An 18,012-nucleotide genomic window follows, 5' to 3' on the forward strand; every position below is an offset into this window, starting at 1 on the left:
CGGACTGTAACGCAGCAGCACTGGCTTTCATGCAACAGAAATCGGGGGGACGTGCCATCAGACGATCCGACTGATTCGGGCTGAGCACGGGATTTAACTTTCAAATTGTGTCGCAGGTCAATGCACTTACATGCACCAGGAAGAAGAAGGTGAACTCCTTCGGATCTGAGCGGGGAAGCGACACAGGCAGGATATCGGGCGCACGATCTTAGTGAATCACGGCAAAGTCGGACAATGCGCTTAAGTGAACTCTGCGGGACCGGGTAAGTAAATGTGACCAAATGTCTGATCGGCAGGAAGAATGTTATAGAGCATGAGGAGCTGAGCAGAGGGGCTTATTTACCAAGGGTCGCAGATGGCTTTTCCATCTGACTTCCCAACGTGGTCGCCCCACTGGGACAGGTATTTTGTCGCAAGATGAAGAACTTACATGCACCAGGAAGAAGAAGGTGAACTCCGGCGGACCTGAGCGGGAAAGCGACACACGCAGGATAACGGGCACACGATCTTAATGAATCGTGGCAGAGCGCATTATCGTCGGACAAAGAACATCGGGGCACCAGGGATGGGTATGTAAATGTGTCCCAAAGTGTCCTATATGCAGACAGCATCTTACAGAGCAGGATGAGCTGAGCAGGTTGTACAAAGTGTCCTATCTGCTGTGAGCATTTTATAGAGCAGGGGGAGCTGAGCAGATTATACATAGTGTCCTATATGCAGGCAGCATGTTATAGAGCAGGATGAGCTGAGCAAGTTGTACTGTCCACTGCACATCTTTGTCCAGAACAAGTAGAGATACATAAATAATGCTGAACACAACTTTGACTCTTTTATAAATGTGATGAGTTCCCTTTAAGAATGCCCTACTTCTCCAGCAAATTAAAAGAGAATAGTAAAGGACTTTCAATTATGTTCAAACATTTCCTATTAAAACAACTAAAGCGTTACAAAGAAAAACAGAAGAAAGAAACGTCTGGCGAGCGATAACCCATAGGATAAACAACACAAAGAGATGAATAGTATATAACAAAGCTTCTCACACAACATGATATCTGTGCATGTAACATCAGCCAAACAATGACACAACAAGGAAGGGGGCAAGAGGAAATAAACAGAAGGGAGGAATAAGTTCTCATATAATTTGTGTAAAAAAATAAACTGGATAAAGGATAAGTGAAATATTAGCAAATAGCTACTTCAGAGGGATGCAGAGGGAGGGGCAATCGATAATTGGTGCACACATTTGCTTTGGAGGAGATCTTACCAGCACCTTTGACCATACAAGGATGCTAAGAAAATGTTAAGGGTTGGCGATGAAGATCTGTGTAACCAAAAATGCATTTATATTCCAGGATTGTAGCTGGACTTGAAGCAGGATATCTGCTATAGCTAAGAACAGCCGACCTGACAGTAGGGAAGCTAATAAGTACATTGGATGATTATCCTTAGAATAGATAATCAATATCAGATCACTGGAGGGGGGCGTTGAACAAGCAGCAACCTCCTTTATTCAGATACATGAAAACTAACTCCTATATATGATAATCCAAAAAGACTTTTTGCTATCATGGATGATCAGGTGACAAATATTGCTTAAAAACCAAATCCCATCCATTGTTACATGGTGTAGCTATCTGTAGTATGGTATTACTATTTATTTTATCCTAGTGGTAGAGGGTCTCCTGTCCATACATTTTGCTTGCATGGCCACTGTATGAATTCCTTATGAGAATTTGTGTCTTACGTGTGCAACATCCACATGGGGACAACAGCATGCACGGGACGCAGGAGACTGGAGAGTGGATGTCTGTATGGCGGCCGGACCACAGATGTTACGGAAGCCTGGGTCTTGGGATAGGCCTCATCCACACCCTTCTGGGCCGGCAGCAAGAAACAAGAAGAGGGTCAGCCAAGTGGGCCATAGGGTTTCCCCCTGGGGCACTCCTGGTGACCAATGTCAGTCCCCAGCAGATGTTAAGAGGGAGGCCTTAGATGATAGCGGCAGGCAAGGGAGACACAGAGCAGAATAGAGATAGAGGACAACTCACAGTTCCTTCATTGGCTGCTTTACAACATACAACATGCATACATATAGATAATTAAATCACACACAATAGTCTATCTTCTCCACATGGTGGTGGTGTTTTGGATGCAACAAAGGGATCAAATATTCAGTAGGAAGCTGTCATGAGATTTTACCCAAATAAGCTACTAGCCCCCTTGGGTATGCTGTGAAATGTCCTTTTTAGAATCCCTCTTTTATGTGAAACTTTTTCTGTTTACCTATAAAAAAAAATCTCTGCCAACGTGAAGTAAAAATGAGCTGAGAACAGTCAGATTTTGCCTGGGAGGAGTAACTTTTAGAGAGTGAAGAGGAGTTTCATTTCAGATGCAATTTAATATTACCAAAAAACATGGTGTCATATTAAAGATAAGAATCTCATCTTTCAGATATCAGGAGCTACAGAACCAGAGATACATCAATCATAGAAATGGACAGGAACTTGTTCTTTAACTAAACTTACATTTCCAACTTTGTCAATGCTCATATCTCCTGTAGGAGAACTCTAATTGTAGAAATCACTGAGTGCATATGTAACATCCCCCACCAGGGGACCTACTGACCTACTGACTTGGGGGCAGCTGAATTCCCCTAGTACCTGAGTGGCTGGCTTTAGCGTGACCTAGCTCTAGCACTGCTGCCGCTGTATGGTGGAAATAGTTCTCCCAGGGATCTCCTGTTGTATGCGTGTGTAAGGATCCCCAAGTAGATGGCAGTCGGGAGGCCCTTGATCTCATCGACAGCCAGGGATCACACATGGACAGGGGATGTTTGAGATCAAATGGACATTTCATAAGGGAACTGGAACACATATATTTATTATTCTTAGACTTGTCTCTTGAGTTACCCTAGGTCAGTGGTGGCTGACCTATGGCACTGGTGCCAGAGGTGGCACTTGGAGCCCTTGCTGTGGGCACTCAGGCCATCACCAGAGATGACTCCAGGTATTTCCTGCAGTCCCAGACAGCTCAGGACTTGCTGTGCACAGAGCTATTTTAAAGTGACAGTGCTACCTGGGACTACTGGAGGAGTGGGAAGCTGTGGACAGATCTGGATTATCATGACGTGTGGATATGGGATGGACCCCCACTTTATTTTAAAACAGTGTATGGAACACGGTGTATGGAAAAAATACACAACCACATAACGTAATGGGTGAAATGGCCACAGCTTTATTTGAATCACAGGAATAAAACAATCAGAGGAGGAGTCAGGTGACATGCTAGGGGTGGGATTCCCCAATACCCCAATCTAAAGTTGCCTGACATACAGCCCCCGGCCAGACATCAACAAAGGGGGGCGGCACGCTCTGGCTTGCCATTCTAGCAGAGCCAGTACACTTTAAGGGCACCAATGACCCTGGTGAAGATTATCCATTGTGTGCTTCAACACCGTGCCCGCCCCTGGCTGCTTTTACCATTACCAGAGCCTTGAGGCTGGCCACTTCCAAAGCTCAGGCTGTTGACCACCATGAGCTTTTACATCCTCTATAAGTTAAATTAGTCCACCAATAACTTGCCTGCACCTTCCACCTGACTCCTCCACCGCCACAAAGAGGCCATTTGACACCTTAAATGGACTCGACCGCCACCAAACAACAAAAATCCCATCAATGGGAATGCAATGGGTTAACGAATAAAGTGTTGAGAAAATTACAAATACAATCCACATGCACAAAGTGGTAAAAACATTGCTAAACTCTAAACTTCTACAGATATACCAAACCGTGTCCAACAATATAGTGAAGCAGGATACCGTACAACCATGATGTGGAATAACTGCCCTCAGAACCAAATATATACTAAAAAGACTAAGTACTAGACACCAAAAGCGTAGATTTATCTCCCCACCGAGTGGGAATATCGCTTACTGTATCTCCAGTATCTAGAGAACCACTAGTCATACTTCAATATATGTATCATGCACCAATACTATTGACAGAACAGACATGAAGAGGATAGGTAAAGAAGAAGAACGTTTACTTCTGTGCTCAGCTAATGCATAGGTAGGGGGGGGGGCAACCCCACTATGTGTCATAGCGTATGCACTGCCACGGCATAGCCCCTGACAAAATGTTCAAAATGCTGTGCGATGTCTTCGCTCTTTTTTTTTTTTTTTTTTTTTTTTTTTATATATATATAGTATTAGAATAACATAGTGAGCTGAGCCGAGATATACTCATCTCAAGCCTTATAGCAAACCAATGTAAAATTTATTTTGTAGTTGGCCTAGCACCAGCTCCATCTTGCTCCAATACAGAATACAGCGCAATAGCGGGCAAGTACTTGACATCAGAACAGCAAAGGCTTGTCCATTTTGACAACTAACTTCGCCCGGTATAATACTAAATAAATGTAACTTTGCTCAAAAAACACGCTCAGCGTGCAGAGAAACCACAACTACCATATCCACAAGCCGCAACCTCCTGGCAAGCGGCGAGAGCAGAATGTGGCCATATCAAGCCAAATCCATAAATATAATTTTTTGCTCAAAAACACGCTCAGCGTGTAGAGAAACCACACCTGCCATATCCACAAGCCGCAACCTCCTGGCAAGTGGCGAGAGCAGAATGTGGCCATATCAAGCCAAATCCATAAATATAATTTTTTGCTCAAAAACACGCTCAGCGTGTAGAGAAACCACACCTGCCATATCCACAAGCCGCAACCTCCTGGCAAGCGGCGAGAGCAGAATGTGGCCATATCAAGCCATATCCATAAATATAATTTTTTGCTCAAAAACACGCTCAGCGTGTAAAAAAACCATAACTACCATATCCACAAGCCGCAACCTCCTGGCAAGTGGCGAGAGCAGAATGTGGCCATATCAAACCAAATTCATAAATATAATTTTTTTTTTGCTCAAAAACACGCTCAGCGTGTAGAGAAACCACACCTGCCATATCCACAAGCCGCAACCTCCTGGCAAGCGGCGAGAGCAGAATGTGGCCATATCAAGCCAAATCCATAAATATAATTTTTTGCTCAAAAAACACGCTCAGCGTGTAGAGAAACCACACCTGCCATATCCACAAGCCGCAACCTCCTGGCAAGTGGTGATATACAATGCACGCACAGCGTACAAAACCAACACTCTAGTGATCCACCAGCCGCTATCCTCTTAGCTAGTGGCGTAACTAGGTGTGGATAACCGAACCAGAACCATCTTCTCAGGGACCGCCCCTTAGAGAAGTGCATATATGTCTCCACATATAATCCACTAGCCACCAACCTCCAAGCTAGTGGTGTAACCAGGTGTGGAGAACTTGTCTCCCATAAACCATAATTACGCGCACAGCACGCGAGAGCCACAACCCCAGCTCCACATAGCCGCCAACCTCCTAGCTAAGTGGCGAAAGAAGATGTGGCCCTAGACCAACCATTGGAGACAGTAACATCAACCACACATAAGACATTATATAAATGTACCAAGGGCCTGGATATATAGGATCCATTTATCTTACAGAATTAGGTGCAGCAGTAACACTGACCATGTGTCTGGCTAATTCTCCAGCCATTTCATGGGGCTAAATGTAATGTAACATTACAATGCTAATTCACCATTATAGTCTGAGGTGGCATGTAACCCCCTCAGTATTGTACCATGTACCACTCATGTAATCTAGAGTATATATATATATATATGAGTGCACATAAGGTATACATGGACAGTCCATAATATAGAAGCCACAACTAAAGGCTAGTTATATATATATATATATGTAAGATACAGCCTGATCCATAACTACAATAAAGCAGTGATATGGAAGTCATGTACACTGCACCAGGCACATAAGCATCTGAATGCAACATGTGGTGACTATATAGCAATGACCTGGGATGGGCTACTATAGAATCCGTATGTATATCAGTGACATGGAGGTTTTATTCAGATAGCTAAGCTCCCCATATCCAGAAACTACAAATACTCAGGTCAATGCTGGGCCATATAGACCAGGAATGTGGGGGACCTGCACCTATCATGGTCAGTAAATCACAGTAAGGTGTAGGCCACCAAGACTATAGAGAACCGAGATTATAAAAGACTAGTAATAATGCAGCCTCCATCTGTGATCCTGTACAAGTGCTCTCTCTGGGCAGCTCCTCTCTCCCTAGTGTATAATACATGTAACCTCCCCATAACAAGCAGAGTAATGGTGGACATCTGCCCTCAGTCTCTATCCAAAAGGACTGGACTCCTGAAGAAGCTCCAGTATGGAACTTGTGATTGCTCTGCCATATCTGTGCCACGAGGATTCGTACTAAAATAGCCATGTGTACCTGTGTCATGAAGGTATAAATGTAACCTTAAACCGTATACAAGAGGTCATTACCCTCATGTAAATTAGTGATATATGCAGTGAGTGAGGTAAGTACACACTCATCACTCAACCTCATATAAATCAGTGATATGTACAGTGTGTGAGGTAAGTACACCTTCATATAAATTAGCGATATGTACAGTGTGCGAGGTAAGTACACCCTCATATAAATCAGCGATATGTACAGTATGTGAGGTAAGTACACCCTCATATATATCAGTGATATGTACAGTATGTGAGGTAAGTACACCCTCAAGTAATTCAGTGACCTCATATAAATCAGAGATAAGTACTGAGTGTGAGGTAGGTACATTCTCATATAAATCAGTGATATGTACAGTATGTGCGGTAAGTACACCCTCATATAGATCAGTGATATGTACAGTGTATGAGGTAACTACATCCTCATATACACCAGTGATATGTACAGTTTATGAGGTAACTATATCCTCATATATATCAGTGATATGTACAGTGTATGAGGTAAGTACACCCTCATATAAATCAGTGATATGTACAGTGTATGAGGTAACTACACCCTCATAAATCAGTGATATGTACAGTGTATGAGGTAACTACATCCTCATATATATCAGTGATATGTACAGTGTATGAGGTAAGTACACCCTCATATATATCAGTGATATGTACAGTGTATGAGGTAAGTACACCCTCATATATATCAGTGATATGTAAAGTGTGTGAGGTACCTACCCCTCATATACATTAGGGCATTAAGCAGTATGTTAAGCAATAAGATGACATATCAGCCATGTATGTAGTATGTGAGGTGACCTGGGGCAGATACATGGTTAGTTATCTCCCCATATACAGCGCTGTATACACTGAGGTCACCTGCTCCCCTATACATAAGTGTCTGTACTCCATCACATGTGAGGAGCAGGACCATGAGGACACATGGACTCCCATCCTGCCACAGCTGCCATGTGTAAGACAGCTGGGAGCAGATACATGAGGAGACCTGAACTATCATGTCCACATTACACTAGTAAATAAATAAAGCTCCCATGTAGCATAAAGCAGCCATATCTATAGTGTGAGGTATAATCTGACAGATATCGCCGCCATAGCTGCAGGGTATAAGATGGCAGGGAGCAGACTCCTGAGGAGACATGGCAGCTTCTTACATCCATGTGCACATTACATGAGGTAATGCTGCTCCCCTGTAACATTACCAGTCATATCTACAGTGTGTGAGTATAATCATACACATATCACAGACATCACTGCAGGGTATACTATAGCTAGGAGCAGACTCCTGAGGAGACATGGCTGAGGAGACATAGCGGCTTCTTATATACCTTCAGCCATGTGCACATTACATGAGGTAATGCTGCTCCCCTGTAACATTACCAGTCATATCCACAGTGTGTGAGTATAATCATACACATATCACAGACATCACTGCAGGGTATACTATAGCTAGGAGCAGACTCCAGAGGACACATGGCTGAGGAAACATGGAGGCTTCTTACTTACCTTCAGCCATGTGCACATTACATGAGGTAATGCTGCTCCCCTGTAACATTAACCAGTCATATCCCAGTGTGGGGTTATAAGCTCACATATATATCATAGCCAAAGCTGCCATGCGTGAGATAGCTGGGAGCAGGTACATGAGGAGACATGGAGACATGAACTCCTGTGGTAATGATTAATTCCTGAGGTAAAATCCTCTCATATATGATGTGGAAGCTGAGGCTACACTAGTACATGATATGTGAGGTGTATGTGGTGACAGCAGAGTGATATAAAGTGGTAACCCCAGTGTTATACCTTCTGAGTCTGTCAGACATGTTTCTTTCTGTGCTTCTAGAGAGAGAAAGAGAAAGAGAGATACAGGACAGGGAGTGACATCTCCTCCTGAGCTCCTCCCCTCTTACATCACTACACTATCCCACCCACTCTGTTCTTACATCACTACACTATCCCACCCACTCTGTTCTTACATCACTACACTATCCCACCCACTCTGTACTTTTAACAAGGACCATCATCTTACATCAATACTATCATCTAAATTCAGTCGTTATAGGTCCCCCCCTTACCACCGTCATGTTCCTGCTTCGCCTATGGCTCCGCTGTTGTCATTATAGCTCCTGCTCCGGCCCTGATAATTCTTCCTGTTTATGGGACCCTGGAGGGAAGCTACAATGATCATCCAAATTTCTTCTATTTTCTGCTTTATTGGTGCCCTCAGGGGCTGGTATCAATGAAAGCTGTGACAGAGAAGGGAGTATAAATCACAAATTAAATTTCTGTGCTGGCACTTGGCGATAAATAATGGGTCTTGGTTGTAGTTTGGGCACTCGGTCTCTAAAAGTTTTGCCATCACTGCCCTAGGTCTTGAGTAAACTTGGCTATAGGGTAACCAGGGCTCACTCACAAACTATGATAACTAATAGTATATTAGCCCATTTATTTGGGCTGTTCAAAGATCCCATGTGTTTCCTGCAGTTGATCCATTAGAGATTGATCCATTGTGTACTAGCAGTCACGCCTGCCACGGTAGTGATTCATGGATGACATGTAAGATCTCCATTCCCTGTGTGTCACAGGACTTCTCTCCTATTTCTTTAATTGCTTGTAATTTTGGTTCTGTAACTGATGCAATCATGAAGCATGCTTCTAGGTACTATAGAACTGGAGATAGTGGCATCTGAAGTGACACTCCCTCTGCAGCCTCTATAAGTGACTCATCTCTGCTCATTTTAACATTACTTGTTTTTTATAGGTATCCGGTGGAAATTTTACATAAAAGAGGAAATTCTAGAAATGACATTTGATACCGTCCCTGAGGGTTTAATGAGGTAAAATCTGGTAGCACGGTCTCTTTAAGAAAGAGAGATAGCATATTACTGTTCTCTCTACCATTTACTCACTGTATAGACATCTTTATTTAAAGAATAATTTGGATGCCCACAAGTTTCTATAAAACAGAGATGGGTGCAGATACAAACAACCACAGCTCGAGGAATGAAACATTTCCCTACAAAGGATCTTCTTTAGATATGGCCTCCTAATAAACACGTTAAATAATAGCTTGGCTTGTAGCCATCCACCAGCAACTAGATAAAAAAAGACAGTCACAATGCCGAGAATCGGTACAACAGCGCCACCCAATGTTCATTCGAAGAACTCTCCACAAATAAAAGTAAATCTATGAGGATTGGAAACATGTCAGACCGGAGGCAGGTGCAGCCGCTATGTGCTGCTCTACATTTCTGACACTTATATGTGAGAGAATATACATGTCGCACACTGACCGCAGCGCCTAACAAATGTCAGCCATGTCACAAACAATACAAACATGTTTCCGGGTGAGATCCAAGTCTAGGAAATGTATGGGACAGAATTAGGAATATACTGTATTTATTAAAGTAAGAATAATAATTGGCCGTTCACATTTGTATCATGGCTTCTTGTTCATCACAAAGCAATACCTAATGATCCATTTTACAATACATCCATTCTATTATATTGGGGGATATCAGGTTTCCATGAAAGGCAATTGAAATTTACTATCTGTTCATAGTATGGGCAATAAATATCTGATCAATTCCAGACCCCCACAGATTGTTAGAACACAACTCTGCTTCTTTTCAGTCCCATTAGGATTGTATGAAGCTACAGTGGACATGTATGACCACACCTTGCTGTCATTGTGCAGTTGGAATGGGGTCCACAGGACCCCTATACAAGTTAATAGGGAGGGGTCTCAGAAATCAAACAAGTATGTCTTATATTATGATAAGGATGTACATGTGCCTGATAATTGGGATAATATATCAGAGGTAAATCTCCAGCCTTTCAGACTGATTAGCATAATTATAAAAGTTGATTTTAGAATGAAGAAACCCATAGAGAACAAATATAAGAAGATTATCACAGTGACTGTGCGTGGATCTATGAGTACCGTATTTTCCGGACTATAAGGCGCACTTAAAAGCCTTGGATTTCCTTGGAAATCCAAAGTGCGCCTTATAGTCCGGTGCGCCCTATATGAAGGCAGCGGACCCTACTTACATAGGTCCCCGCTACCGGAGACAGCAGATCTCCAGCGGGAACTGCAGACCACGCAGCACGAACAACTTCTGCCGCGTGGTCTGCAGTTCCCGCTGGAGATCTGCTGTCTCCGGTAGCGGGGACCTATGTAAGTATTCTATTCTCCACCTCCCCCTCACCTTCCCCGCGTTCCGCGTCTCTTCTCGGCGTCGCGTCCCGTCGGGTCTCCGTTCCGCCCCCGGACCTCCGCCACGCCCCCGACCCTGCGCCTTATAGTCCGATGCGCCTTATATATGGAATTATTACATATATAAGGCGCATCGGACTGTTGCGCCTTATATTCCGGTGCGCCTAATGGCCCGGAAAATACGGTAAGTGTCCCTGGTTTATCATGATGGATTTTGATGGTAGATTTCATATGTTATTTGAAAACAAATTAAAATTAATCAACCCCCATGAGAATGGTGGATTTTAACAGATAGCTCCAGCCCAAAACATCTACTGTATATTCTACATATAACACAGAAGAGATATAACAAAGTACCGCTCCATGGTAAAAATTCTGCTGTAATAAAATACAATCTATTTCTGGAAAACATATTTAAAAGCATTTGTTCTGACAATCTTCTCACTTCAGAAACGTCAGGTTTCTCGAGTCGGTTATGCTTTCACCGGGAGCTGTCCACCCTCTAGTGCTGAAATTCAATAGGTGCAGCCTGTGGGAGAGTAAATCATGTAACAAAGCACAGAGGAGGAATTATAGTTCAGTAGAAATAAGTACAGCAACACGAGCCTGTGATCTGACAACAGATAACGCCGCTGCCGCCACCGCGCTCCGTGGCCAAGAAACTACTTTAAATGCCGCTGATTTATGTGGAGTCCATTATTATGTCCGGGTTCTAGGAAGAGGAAGAAGAAATTCTTGGCAAAGGGTTAAATCATAAATTCACTCAGCGAGAGGTGGACTCGGAGAGGTTTTTGGCGACTCAATGAATACATTTAATTAAGAGGTCTTTGACCTACGTGTCACGACAATGAAATACGTATGCAGTAAAATATCACCAATATTGTTATAGACTAATCTGCAAAATCATGTCACCTCGTGTTACCTTCGGGTCTTGTATTAGGGGTGCGCCAACTGCGATAGATTTTACCTTTCTAGAATTCCCTCTTTTTTGTGAAACGTTGCTTTTTACCTACAATAGAAAATCTACTCTTATGCAAATGATCTGAGAAGAATCACTATTAGCCTGAGATGAGTCACTTATGGAGGCTGAAGAGGCGAATCACATCAAAAAACTCTATCTTCGGTTTTAATGTACCTAAAAAGAAGGATAAGAATCTTATCTTTCAGATATTTCAGATTGTATATGTAGACACAGTGGGGCTTATTTACTTACGGTCGGGATTTGCGCCGGCTTTCATGCAACAGAAATCGGGTGGCGGCCTTTCGGACAATCCGACTGATTCGGACTAAACACGTCTTACATGCACCAGGAAGAAGAAGGTGAACTCCAACGAACCTGAGCGGGGAAGCGACACAAGCGGGATTATGGGGGGCACAATCTTAGTGAATCGAGGCACAGCGCATTGGAGTCGGACAATGCACTTTCGGGGATCTCCAGCTGCCGGGTAAGTAAATGTCCCCCAGTGTCTTTGGTTGGTCAAAAACTTCAATGTATTCCCAACTTCTGCCATACAGCATTATTTACTGCTATAATATGTTATGTTCCTATTCCCTGACATTATATTAATCTGTTTCTTTATCACCAAGATAGGGAATTCCAGCAAATCCAGCAGAAAGATGACCAAAACATTTAGACAGAAGGTCTGCAATGGCCACAGCTCTTATACACCTAAAACCAGCAGAAGAGCTACACAGGTCACCTGCAAGCACAAAAAATCCACTAAAACACCAGAAATCTCTGTGGAAGAAGTTCTGCAGTAACATCTAATGTTACAGTGCCCCTATCATTAGGCTGCTTCACATTTTACCATTCTGAGGCTTTAGATAAGTCTTCTTGGCAACAGATGTCATCGGCAAAAAACAGGTCCCCATCAAAGTTATCAACAAACTGTGATACGGAAAACACAGCTACAGTTTTGTTGAGCGTGACATCCAGTGTCGGACTGGCCCACCAGAGTACCAGAGGATCCTCCGGTGGGCCCTGGCTCAACCCAATACTGAACCCCAGAGGTCCATCAGAAAACACAATTTGGATGCTGCAGGAGTATATTCCAGGGGGATAATGAAGAGTGGGCCCCCAAATTGATTTTCTCTGGTGGGCCTAAGGAAACCCAGTCCGACACTGGTGACATCCATAGTCTGGCTGCCTTTCATACAAAGAACTTAGCTTACTATGTGATGGAGCTGGTCACTAGAAGGGACCTACCTTGCTTCCTCAGACATCCATTGGATGTGGAAACTGCAAAGTTCATCACAGCAGAAGTAATCGATAGCATGGAATTCTAGCACAAACAAGGAATTATTCATCGAGACCTGAAGCCACTCAATCTACTCTTGACCACTGAAGGCCACATGTGAGGATGATTCCCTAAGAGGACGCCACGATAGATGAATACCTCTATGGCAGCTCTGGCTAAGACCGTGGGGCAGAAGACCGGTGGCATATTTTAGATTTCAGCTTCCGCTTCAACAGCTTCCTGCTTGTAGCATTTGGAGCCAGGGACAATGTCAGAACTTCGACAGACCACAAAGCCCCAGCACCAAGCGATATACCCGCACACTCCAGAAAGCCGCCATCCACTACTCTCTATGACCCAGGCACCGTTGCCTAAGCACCTGCCACGTGTGTCTTAGAAGCACAGCAAAGAGAACCTCTGGCTGGTGAGTCAGATGCAGCCATCAAAAGAGCCACATCTGGCTCGCAAACCATGGTTTCCCAGCCTCTGGTCTTCCCGACCTAAGTGTTCTGTATGCACACACTGCAGAATGGCTGCATAATTTACACGGCAATAATTCCCCAGCCATTCCACAAGCATAAGGAACTAAGGCCGGTTTGTGATGCAGTGTTGCAGCTGCATGGGGATGGAGCTAAACCTTTGCATCATGAAGATTGAATTCTACACTGGGGAAACCACTGAAGAAATATGCGGGCATACGTCCAGCGTGACCCCTCTCCTCTCCATAGAGATATATGGCTGTGCTCTGAAGAAATATGCGGGCATACGTCCAGTGTGACCCCTCTCCTCTCCATAGAGATATATGGCTGTGCTCTGAAGAAATATGAGGGCATACGTCCAGCGTGACCCCTCTCCTCTCCATAGAGATATATGGCTGTGCTCTGAAGAAATATGCGGGCATACGTCCAGCGTGACCCCTCTCCTCTCCATAGAGATGCATGGCTGTGCTGTGAAGAAATATGAGGGCATACGTCCAGCGTGACCCCTCTCCTCTCCATAGAGATGCATGGCTGTGCTGTGAAGAAATATGCGGGCATACGTCCAGCGTGACCCCTCTCCTCTCCATAGAGATGCATGGCTGTGCTGTGAAGAAATATGAGGGCATACGTCCAGCGTGACCCCTCTCCTCTCCATAGAGATGTATGGCTGTACTGTGAAGAAATATGCGGGCATACGTCCAGTGTGACCCCTTTCCATAGACATGTGCTATCTTTTGCCTGTGTACGAAGTGGTATGGTGCAACACATGTGAGGCACCGTATCGCTCCGTGCAGCCATTGTGGTCTATGGGAGATGTATATATGGCCGCTAGCTTGCATAGTGCCCCAGATTAATGAAGACCGGCACAGTTTAGCGGGCACACACCACAATCATGTCAGACCTCCGACATAAATGTGGTGGCCGCTGCGAATACGCACTGGAACACCTATTTAGGTGCACAAGTTTGTGTCATAGCTCACATAGTGCCGTCGTGGCTCACAAAAGTGGCCCAAATGCTTCATACATAGATGTGCAAGCAGCCACTATGTAAAATCAACTCAGCTCCTCCTGCTCTATAAGAGACTGGAAGAGCACTGAGTTGGAAATTATGACCAGAACAGGAGCTATTTCTATGAGTAATGTGGCAAGTTTGTACTTTATAAGTTAATTTTTAGATATAAAGTCCCATTACTGAACAGCACTTATGGGGATGTAGACTCATTCCATAGTATATCATATATTCCTTTCTTTACTCCGCCCGGGATAGTATTAAATCTTAATCTAAAAGGTCAATCCGCTAGCAGTGCACTTATAAAACCCATTGTATTACAAGTTACAAGAGATTATAGCCACAGGCGAGGTTCTGTGAATGATATGCAGCGAGTTGGTGAGACCAAGACCATAGCCCAAATATGTGAGAACATGGCCTGGCCAGGGAAGTAGGGGTTAAAATAGAACCAAACTAGTATAGAAGGTAAGAGCTCCATCCTCATCTGGACATCTGAAGAGAAGCATGAGTTCAGCAAGGAAGCTCATAAATGAGAAGAACAGCAGACACAACTTAACTACAGCAGGACACAACTACAGCAGGACACAACTACAGCAGGACACAACTACAGCAGGACACAACTACAGCAGGACACAACTATAGCAGGGTCCTGCTTCAGGAACTGCACGTGATGAGGAAGCAGAAACGCTATGGACACCTCGTACAGATAGTAGCTTCCTGCAAACAGCGAGCAAGGCTGAGGAAGGCTGTGTGCTCTGCCACGCAATCCTGGGGACAAAGACACAGATTTGTGGCTACTGACATCTGCAGATGCCCACTCCAATCTGCCAAAAATATCCATTTTAAGCCACATAGCTGTTTTATTATGTAAATATACATCTACTTACCTATTAAAGAGGTCGACCACCTTCAGCAAATAATTGCTGTTGTGTAAAGAAAATACCGTAATTGCTGTTTGTGGAAAGAGAAGTTATACAACTTTCCTAAATAGTTTCTTTATCAATTTCTCAAAGTTTTCTAGATCTCTGCTTGCTGTCATTCAACTGGAAGTTTCACTGTTTACTTCCTGTGGATGCAAAAGAACGGCTCCTGGCCACGTGATGTCACACATGGGTACACGCCTCATTATATCCCTGGTCATGTGATGTCACACATGGGTACACGCCTCGTTATATCACAGAGAGTAATCAGTGCTGTGTGTTATAACAAGCCGTGCACCTGTGTGACATCACATGACCAGGGATATAACTAGCTGGTCACCTGTCTGACATCACATGACCAGGGATATTACGAACCAAGCGCCTGTGTGACATCACATGACCAGGGATATAATGAGCCGTTCACTTGTGAGACATCACATGGCCTTCAAACCTGAACATGTAATACATTTGTCGTACACAAAGAAAACCTCTCCTTTCCCAAGTAGCTTGGTTCTGTTAGCATATTGGGGCTTATTCACTAAGGGTTTGCGCGCACACTTTCGTCAAACCTTCCTACGTTTTTTGGGTTTTGCGCGGCTGTGAAAGGTATTTAACGGGGGTCTGCACTGGGATTGTGTTGAATGGAATCGGATTTTGGCGCAGCTGCGTTGGTTTCTTGCGACATTAATTGGGACTTGCCTTCAGACGATCCGACTGATTCGGACTGAGCGCGGGATTTAACTTTTAAATTGTGGTGCAAAACAATGCACTTACATGCACCAGGAAGAAGAAGGTGAACTCAGGCGAATCTGAGCGAGGAAGTGACACAGGCAGGATATTGCGCACACAATCTTAGTAAATCACAGTAGAGTGTATTATCGTCAGACAATGCACTTTTGGGGAACTTCGTCAGGATTTATGGTGCATGTTCTGCATGAATATGACGCCTTCTGCACTGCCCCGACAGAGGGCACCACTTTTTTTTTGCTGAACCTTTAACATGGGGCGTGCGACACATTTCTTTCGGACTTTGCATGTTAAATGTGTCGTACGGTCCGACTGAGCACCGAAACGCCCCCTTCAGTGCAGAAATTTGTGTTGCATGAAGTGAATAGTGCGGCCACGTCACAAATGTGGTGTGGTTCCTTCTTAACTCCTTAGTGGCGCGGCCTGAAAAGGCTCTAGTGATTGGGCATTTTTAGCAGATTTTTGTTTGCGCCGGTGTAAGGGCCATAACTTTTTTTTCTTTTTTTTTGCATGCCACCTTAAATTTTTTTGCTGTGTTTTTAGGGATACATAGAGCTTGTTAAAGAGGTAATAAAAGTTCCAAGGGTTTTTTTTTTTTCATTTTGATTTTAATTTTGGGTTAAAAGTGGAACAAAGGCTATTTTTGTAATTTATAGTATTTTTTTTTTTCATTTTCAAATGAACTCAAAATGAACATTATTAATAAATTCCATATTTTGTTTCGGTTGTCTCGGGCAAACGGGGCGATTATGGCGATGCTTTTTGTAGTGTAGCAGGGGATTTTTTTATTATATGGGGAAATGTCATAGTATTTTTATGAATATTTATTAATATTTTTTTGTGTTTGTGTTTTTACTTTGTATGTCCCCCATGAGGTCATAAAAGGAAATACCTTCTTACATGTTTGCTAGTTCTTTACACACATTTATAAAAGAGCCTTTCCAGAAACTTTGAAGGTTTTACAAAGGTCCTTATAAAGCAGAATTGTGAGTAGTAGCCATTAACAGTATGTTTGCAAGCAGATTAACACCTTTCAGATCATGTGGTCATGTTGCTGATCACATGGTCCTCTCTAGAGATGAGCAGACATAAACTTTCCATTCGGGCTCGGGGGGCAGGTGTGGGGTGCAATCCCTGACACATTGCTTTATTATTGGCAACTGAACAGCCAGTCAAGCAAATAGACACCCCTGGCCAATCACAACCATAGATAAGGGTGTCAATTTGCCAGATTGGCCACTAATCCAGCAATATATCTGGGTTGCTTAGAATGCATCTGAACCCCAAACCCGAATGGAAAGTTTGGGTCTGCTCATCTCTAGTCTTGATAAAATCAGAAGTGCTTTAGACCTAATAAGAAATTACATCTATATTCAGATGTCTTTACATAAATTTGAAGGTGTTTTTGATGTGAATTCCCTAGGGTTTTCCAAGATATCATAAGAAGGCCTGTAGACTAAAACCTTAGCTAATGGGTGGGGTTGGTGCCACCCTCCTCCTTCCCACTGCTCTGATATTGGTGACCTGTGTTCATGGTAAGTTATCAGTATATTACGCCGTAACAATCCTAAACATCCAGTATGGCACTGTAGGTATACCTCCTAACTCTTGTTAAAGTGTTAGAGGGACAAAAGAGGCCCGGAATTGCCTCACTCCCACATTGTGGCCCTTCCTTCACTTTACATTGGAGCACATTTACTTACACGTCCTGTCGTGATCCCCGAGGTGCGTTGTCCGTTGAGGATTTGGAGCTGCCGCGATTCACTAAGATCGTGTGTCCAATTTCCTGCATGTGTTGCTTCCCTGCTCTGGTCCGCCGAAATTCACCATCTTCTTCCCGGTGCATGTAAGTGCATGGCTTACGACACAATTTTGAATGTTAATTTCTGCGCGTTGTACGAATATGTCGGATCGACCCGTTTTGTGTCGGGTGATGCGCAAAAACCTGATCGCGTGCGACAAAAAGCCCTTCCGACGAAAGGGTGGTCCGCGGACCATGTCCCCCAGCTCTCCCTGATATTGAA

This window comes from Engystomops pustulosus, chromosome 6 (genome assembly GCF_040894005.1).
Source record: "Engystomops pustulosus chromosome 6, aEngPut4.maternal, whole genome shotgun sequence".
In the NCBI taxonomy this organism is placed as follows: Eukaryota; Metazoa; Chordata; class Amphibia; order Anura; family Leptodactylidae; genus Engystomops; species Engystomops pustulosus.